The sequence below is a fragment of the Drosophila eugracilis genome, unplaced genomic scaffold, assembly GCF_018153835.1.
Source record: "Drosophila eugracilis isolate 14026-0451.02 unplaced genomic scaffold, ASM1815383v1 contig_1828, whole genome shotgun sequence".
Lineage (NCBI taxonomy): Eukaryota > Metazoa > Arthropoda > Insecta > Diptera > Drosophilidae > Drosophila > Drosophila eugracilis.
In genome coordinates this window covers 315031-323292 of record NW_024572675.1, presented here as the reverse complement: position 1 = coordinate 323292, position 8262 = coordinate 315031, and positions in this window count along the sequence as shown.

Here is an 8262-nt window from a genome sequence, read left to right as displayed (position 1 = left end):
AACAGAGGCCAATGCCAATGAACGGATATACCATTGCGCTCCGAGGCCTGATCCGGACCTGATGCTCTGTGACTTACCATCCTGCTTGATATTCCTTTTTCGGGCCGCATTTTGAGGCGTTGACTACGTACCGGGTGCCTTGTGGCACGTTGAACTTTGTTGTGCCTCTCCCGCCCTATTTAAATTTTGTTATGTGGAGATGTAAGTACAAATTGGAAAGGAAGCTGTTCGTTTGTGGTGGAAGGAAAGGAAACTTGATTAAATCTAAGCTATCACTCCATTCGGACTCTAAAATGTCCTTTGGTGTTGTGGATTAAGAAAATGATTTACTGTATCTCATCTTCTTTAACTAATAACAATAAAAAACACTTTAATTATTTGCTTAAATAGATTTCGGTTTAAGTATCAGAGTGAAAACTACGTTAACTGGAGTTGTGGCCGGAATATGTAAGCATCAACCAGCCGAAAATCTAATATCCAGCCGATATTTTATATTTAAGTCAAAGATATTTAACAACAATAAATAATTGCTCATGCTAACTTGATTTGCCACTTTTATTCCTTATAAGCTTTATGTTTTTATACTCCGTTTATGCCTTTCATGTGTTATATTCCAGCATATTAAACTTTTTATCGGTAGTTCTTCGCCGATCGAATATTTGCAAATATGCACCCTAAAAACGATTTATTGCTAGAAATTGTGAACTAAAAGTCTGTTTTTAAAATGTCTGGACTGACTTAGCTGTTGATCAAGGCAAATATACTTTTCACCGAATGATCCCACTTATTTATTTCAAATAACCAAGTTTATTGTTGAACGTCGATGGACTATAAGCAGTACAGTAAAGAGGCTCACCGACACCAAGCACGTGCATGTTTCGGGCGTGGCCCATTTTGGCCATTTGGGCAAAAAGCGAGTTAGCGGGGAAATAGCTTACTCTTTATGAAGTTTTTTAGTCGTTTGACGTGCCCTTATAAGAAAACAACTTTGAGCTCCTCTTGCACCCTAGTTCCCAACTTTCGTTCCAGCGAATATAAAACTGTCACGGAAGCGCTTCCTTCTGCCTGTTACGTACTTTTTAATGAATGCCTTAAGGGTTTCACTCTACGTTAACAAACCAAAAATTTTAAGAAGTATCGGACTTAAATGGTTTTTAAAGATGAGTTGTTTAAGCCATACAGCAGCCCCGCATAAGATGTGGCCAACACAAAAGCTTTCACAAAAGGCACTGTTAATACCTGATCGCTTTCGGCACACTGCTACCAATCTGTTTGGCTAAAACTCGCAGCAGAGCCAGCTGCCACGCGGACGACTTTTAGAGCGACGAACACAATGCAACCGCAAAACATAATAGCCCGAATGTAAATGCATTGTGCGGCGATTTTCAATGTAAACTAAACAAATTACATACTAATTCCAGTTCGAGATAAAATGGATCGTAGGTCACCAGAACTAAAGGGGCGGAAAGCTACGGTCGTATACTTCGACTTACAGGTACCCGTTACTCTATTAGCCATTATCCTGCCACTAATGCAGGCTGCCTACAGCTTTTATAAGAAACACAAAAACCATTTCTAATTAGATGTGAAAGTACATTTGAAATAAGGGAAAAATGGAATTAAACGAAGGCGAAACTGACAGTTTTACAAGAGCATGAAAAATGTTTAAGTTTAAACAAAAATTTAACAAAGTAATACATACATTTTAGACAATGCTCTATGAACCTTTCAATTAGTAGAACATACCCTTTTGGGTCTCGAGAAGTGGGTGTAGAAACGGTTCCGGACCGTGCCACCTGGAAATCAGAATCCGAAAAGCGACCACGTCGACACGCCATCGACCGCAGAAAACAACAATAAAGGATTGGAGCCTGCCCCAGTCCTCCATCCCCGGCGAACTGTACTTCATTTATTACATTCCATTTATGCAATTGCACCAAAATCCATGTTTGCGGTTAATGGAAAATTTATTTATTTAAATGAAATTTATTCGACACGCCACTGAGAGCAGTTTACAATAGGAAATGCTGGCGATGAAAAACGCTGATGGTGCACATATTTGCTGACACAAAGGCCCACGCCCAAAGGGAGCGTAACTTCGCCATGCTTTTATTTGCAATAGTTGCATATAGAATTATACGACGATAATATTTCAAGCGCAACCTGACTTTAACCCTCGGACAACAGCAACATTTTATTACTTTGGTAATAGATAGAGGGAACACCATACATTCGCATGTACCCATTCTTATGACGTGTTGACTAGGCCGTGGAAACTTAGAAAGTTATTTAGGTGTCAGAAATGTTGCATGCAGAAGAGCCTGTGCTTTCTAGTTTCCTATCTCGTTAAGACGCGGCTTAGTTTGACAACATACCTTAGATCGGTCAAATTTAGAATATGCTGAGTTGCCCTTGACACCGGAGACTCTTTTGCAACTTTAAAGATAACTTCGCCTGAAGAAATTGGATTTAACAGGCTCAACTCTAGATGTCGGCGAGATAAACAGTCATAGCTGGTGACTAAATTTGTCGGAATTATATTATATTCAAATTACTTACCGCGTTGAACACGTATTTGGTTTTGGTTCCAAGTTTCAATAAATAAATGAGACATTTTAATGCAGTAAAACATGAACAAGATGCAGACAAGATCCTTCCATTAATCGACGCAAGATTGACGATTTCAACCACGGAGCGTCGTCATTCGTAAATATCGTGTTACGATCAAGACGTGCAGCAACAGTTTACGCCTTCGATTATAGATTATGGCTAAATATTTTAATCATTTTATTTGAGTTTTACTGAGTCACGTCCGAAGCTAGGAGGACTGGCCGGTTTCCATGCCGCTTCTGCTCTTCCGTTTTTGTTTATGAATTCCTAATTAGACAATTTCCAACAGACATTTCTGACACCTCTCGAAGGGGTAAGACCACGACAAGTCGTAAAGACTTGAACCGTTTTACGGCTTTTTTATTTAATTGCAGAAGTAAGCATTAGTGCTCCAAGCCGGGATCCACGGCCTTTTATGACAGCTGTCGACCATTTGGACTAAAGTTGTTGCGCAAAGTGTCAGCCAAGTCGTAACATTACTGGCTTTACTGTAATAATATTTAAATTCGGAAGTTTCCGCTTTCCAGAAGAAGCCGACTCTTTGGTCAGCGGAATCATGACTTTCGAAAAGATAATCTGTAGGGGGCTTGTGAACTAGTAAGCCAGCTCCCCTTGCATTGCCTTCCCTCACACGTCCCCTTAAATTGGGACGCCATCAGCCCTCTGATGTTGCTAATTCTGTTCAAAATTTCAAACTGAGCGCCGAATGCCGCTGCTCTGCTGTTCATCATGCTGCTCATGCATTTGAAGTTTTGACAGTTGACTGTCATTACTCCAACCCAAGCTAAAAACCAAATCCTTGTCCGGCCATCGCAATCTAGTGAAATTTCGCAATGCGTTTGCGTTTTACGTTAACATTTCTCTGCCTTGCATACTAAACGAACCCTCCAATCCCGGCCAGAGCCGTGCTGGGTAGCTTAAACTGTTGCCACTGCATCAGCTGCTCCGTTTCTCCGCTGCTCTGTTGCTGCAGCACAAACCGCAAAATGGACAAAATGTGTTCAATTTCAGGCCTGTGATTTTTCAATAGACAACTGGGCGCTGCTGACCTCTCTGGATTCGGGCGGTTTGGGTCATCCGGCATTGGTATCGGCATCTCCTTTGTCGAATTAACATTGATGCCGTGCCGGGCAAAGCTTTCATTTTGTTTGTTGCTTACCTGCCGGCTGACGTGATGGCGTTCATTAGCACGCACGTCGGCGCCATTTTGCGAACGCATTTCCGGTGCAGCCGCACGTGCGGCTCAAACGCCTCTTACCCTTAGGAATCCGGACTGGAGATGGCCAAACCCAAATTCGGAATTGACAAATTTCTATGAAGAACTAATCAGATGCCTGCTCTGAGGACCACAAATCTCCTATATTTCCCATTAAAATACTAAAAACCTGCTAAATCAAACAATTATCTACTGATCTAAGGAGAGGCAAAACGGCAACGAATGGGTTTCCATTCGCGTGACTCACGGGTGCATCCACGCCATGAACCAACTCTGTTTCGGCAGGAGTTGGCCAGATGTTATAAGTGCTCTATTTTTGCTGCTGCTATCATTTTTGCCATCGGCCATTCAAAGGCATTTTTAATTGGAGATGTATAGGGCAGCTTAACGCAATCGATACCAGTCGCAGTCCACAGTCCACAGTCCTCAGTCCGCATTCCTCGGAGCAGAGGGCGGGCCGACGCCATGTAGCAATAGTTTCCCCATCGAATCGAAACGGGGCCGGCCGAGAATATCCAAAGCGGACCAGCCCCGGTATAGTCGATAATTGGTAACGCGTCACGTGTAATGCTCTCAAAAGCCAAAAATGGAATTTCTAATTAAGTTTTACAGGGATTTAATATCGACTATCTGCAGATTCCATTACAGCTCGCTCTTCCTCCACTCGCCTGCAGCTAGTGTGTACGAACTTTTGGTCAATTAACACATCAACGAGTTAGGAGCAAAAGTCCGGCCCAGTCAGAACAGAACCGGGAACTAGCCAATGAAATGGGGAGTTCCACTTACCAGTCAGAACATTTTGCCGTAGTCGTTGCCTTTGCAATTGCTGCTGTTGATCCGCTTCAGGGATTAGGGAGTAGTCGGAAGAACTCCGTCATGAAAGGAGGAGATGGCTGGGCGCCATCTAGTCCAGGGGTGCGGCGTTCTCCTCACCAGATGAGAGCAAAGTAAGTTATTAAAATCTGTTCAGCAGCGTACTTTGGGAATCGTTTAAAGACTGTCAGTGCATGCATATTGAGCAGTGGTCAGTTATTGGTTGAATCTGAAACTCCTTTTGATTTCGGCCATTTGGGATGTGCCCAACACCAGAAAAAGGCAACCAGAATAACTCAGCCTGGAGTTACCTTCATGCCAGTAACTAAGTATACTTCATGCTCTCAGAATTTATTTCTAATTTTTGAGATACCTCCTGGAAAGTGCTTGGATAACCTTGTGTTGCAGAACCTTAAAGAAGGGCTTTTCAGCGAGGAGTCCCTTTCTGGACTGTCTTTTAACCACATTCATGAACCAAATGCTCAGAGGTAGAGTATCTTGGAGTAATATTGTAAGAATGTTTACCTTCCTCAATGAAATCGATTTAGTACTCTTGCAAGTGAGAAGCAAGTTGGCCTGGCCAGATTCGCATGGAAGAATCTAGATACTCGCAAGGTAAATTGATACTTTTTTTCGTCTTGATATTAACCTATCATTGGCGCTTATCTATCTCACATTTACTTCGCACCACCAACTTTATAATCATTAAATATATTAATTTGAATTATTTTGATTATTTGTAAGTGTATACAGTTTGAATATAGAATCTGTACATGGCTGGCATCGGATGCCGGAGTTGGGGCCAATAGCTGTAACAGGCAACCCGTCACTCACCCACCATTCGCTTATTCACTCATTCACCCATTCACTCATTCACCCATTCCCGGCCCATCATTTGCCAAAGCCTCGAAGCAGTAACAATTGATATGCGTGTACGTGAGCTGAATGCCGAGCTCCCTCGACGGAGGGGCAATTGATTTGATGTAAGCGGAAGGCGGCAGATGCTCGGGGCGTGGAAGAGGGTGAGGGAGGGGGACGAGCGGGAGAGATTGAGGCAAACTTGCAGGCCAAGTCAGTACAAACTTTGGAAGTTGGCGAGCTCGAGATGTGAGCCTTAAAGTGTATCAGGCAGAATGGAAAACTTCTGCTGATGGCACTTCTAGAGTGCAAGGTGGGGGCGTGGGCACGATTTCCTGCAGGAAACGCCAAATGTGTCGCCCATGTCTATTCTTATCAATTAGCCATTTGTCGTATCCGAATATGCAAACAAACGGCCGACAGCCGGAGCATTGCCAACTTCATTCCATAACTCAGTCCGCTTCAAGCCGCTGGTCATGCGCTGTCTGTATGTCAGACGATTGGGGGAGGTGCGGAGGGCAGAGTGGTCATGGACATGCACTTATAAAAAAATGCAATCGGCTAACCAGATAACTTTACTAATTTCTGGCGGGGAACACGGCGTGTAATGCTAAGAACCTGTCGGCTACATCTGGCGCTGATGATCAAATATTTACATTTTCCGTAGGAGGACTCAATGAGTTTTTGAAATACTCCTCAAAAACGTTTATTCGCGCTTAGTAGCTCAGCGGTCACGTCGGAGTTGGTTACTCTTGACCTGGGTGGCAAATGATCATGCCATCAGCGTCCTGAGATTGCCGGTACCAGGTATCTTAAAAAAGCCAAGCAATGAACTAATTTTAAATTTTTAGCAAAATCGAAATACAAGACTTGTTATTGTAAGGGAATTATTATTTAAGACAAGTATGATGCCTTTTGTGTGACATTTCTCAGAAGTTCTTATTAAAGGAATTTTTCACGATAGATTCGAGACCAGTTTAATACATTTGGAGGAGAGTTCCAACCCGGTTTATACTTGTTAACATGGCATATTTTGAAGTTCGGTAACAGAATCTTATATTTATCAGCTTTGTCAAAATGTTTACCTTAAACTTGATACGTTGCGTAATTTATACTTTATATAACATAGACCATATTTATATACCTCTATACTTATATTATCCTGCGCCTATATGGTTTCCAAATTGACAACGATCGTTAAGCCGCATTAATAGTGTTAAAACTCGAAATATTCTTGTTGAATTTCTAAAGTAAGAAATTATACTTCTGAATATATGATCTGTGTTAAAAATATATTAAAGATGGATACATTCCTAAAGTATTGTGTTATTTATACAGGATCAGTAAATATATTCACACTATGGCTAGATTATCCTGTTTAAGAACACATATTTTTTATGGAAAAATGAGTCGGTGCGACATGAGTAGAGGGAGAAAATGAATCGAAAATGAACACAAGAACTCTAGATTGCGCGATGGTCGAAACTAGTTTGTTACTAGTTTTGTTTGATTTTGTAGCCTAGTGTAGTCAGTATTTGCAGTCCGTGCACTTTTTCCCAATTAGTCATTTCCGAGTATGCAAACAAACGGCCGACAGCCGGAGCATTACCGCCTTCAAGCCATAACTCACTCTTCTCCAAGCCGTTGGGCATGCGCCGTACGTCTGTTTGTCTGTCGTGTTCGACTGTCTGCCAAATGGTCACGGACAAGAATTTACACAAAACTGCTATCAGCTCGACAGATAAATTTTCTAAATATCTGGCGAAGATCTCTGAGCAGAATGCTAAGGGTCTGTCGCCTTCAACTGCCTCGTTATCGCAAGTAAATATTTACATTGCGTTTGCGAGAACCCAAGGAAATTATCAGGCTAATACTGAGATAACGCTGCCTTTCACTCAGATAAAAAAAAGGACAGAGGTCAGAACATTTGTTGTCTTAGTGCTAACCTTACAGAAGTGACCTAGGTAGATCGTGCATTCAATTTAAATCCATTTAAACAAATCGAGTCAAATTACTACGCTGGGAAAATGTTGTTGTTTTTAAGTTATAAAAGGATGTTTTGTTATTAACCGTAAGAGAATATTTATAAAACCACAACGAAATCCTATCAATATCTATTTAATTAACTTGTTCAGGGCTGCAACTTATGATAATTGATTTTGGTTTGTTGATAATAAACTTTTCATATTTATTTCTTTAAGTTCCGCTTTTGGTTACGCATTAGCATTAGCATTGGTAGGTATTGGACCAGCAACAGCTTAAACATTTAATTGCGTTTTCAGGGAACAAAGTAAGCTAGTTACCTGATTATTAAGAATGTATTGGGGATCCCTGAAGGCTCGTGAACCAATATAACTGCAGATGCTACATGGGAACAGCTCCTAATGTGCTCAAGTAGCGAGCTTACAAGTCTAACCATAAAGGGCAGTTTTTTTTGTTATTATATTTTTTAGTCTCCTGATCAGACTTAGTGATAATGATCAACAATGTAGGATCGGAAAAGACTTCTTCTGCACTGTGTTGCAAGTTTAATAATTCAGATTTCGTTTGCAGACTAGAAATGTAACGTCGCCTAAATGCATTTTATACAAATTATTTGGAAAATCGAAACTAATTCTCGTTAAACAGATACAGAAACGTTTCATGAATGAAAGCAAATCTGCAGATTTTCATAATCCATTTGTTCAAAAACTGTTTTTGAATTAAAAAGCACGGAAAGTTCTTCCAGAACAGAATATATATTGCCCAACACTACAGCCACCTGC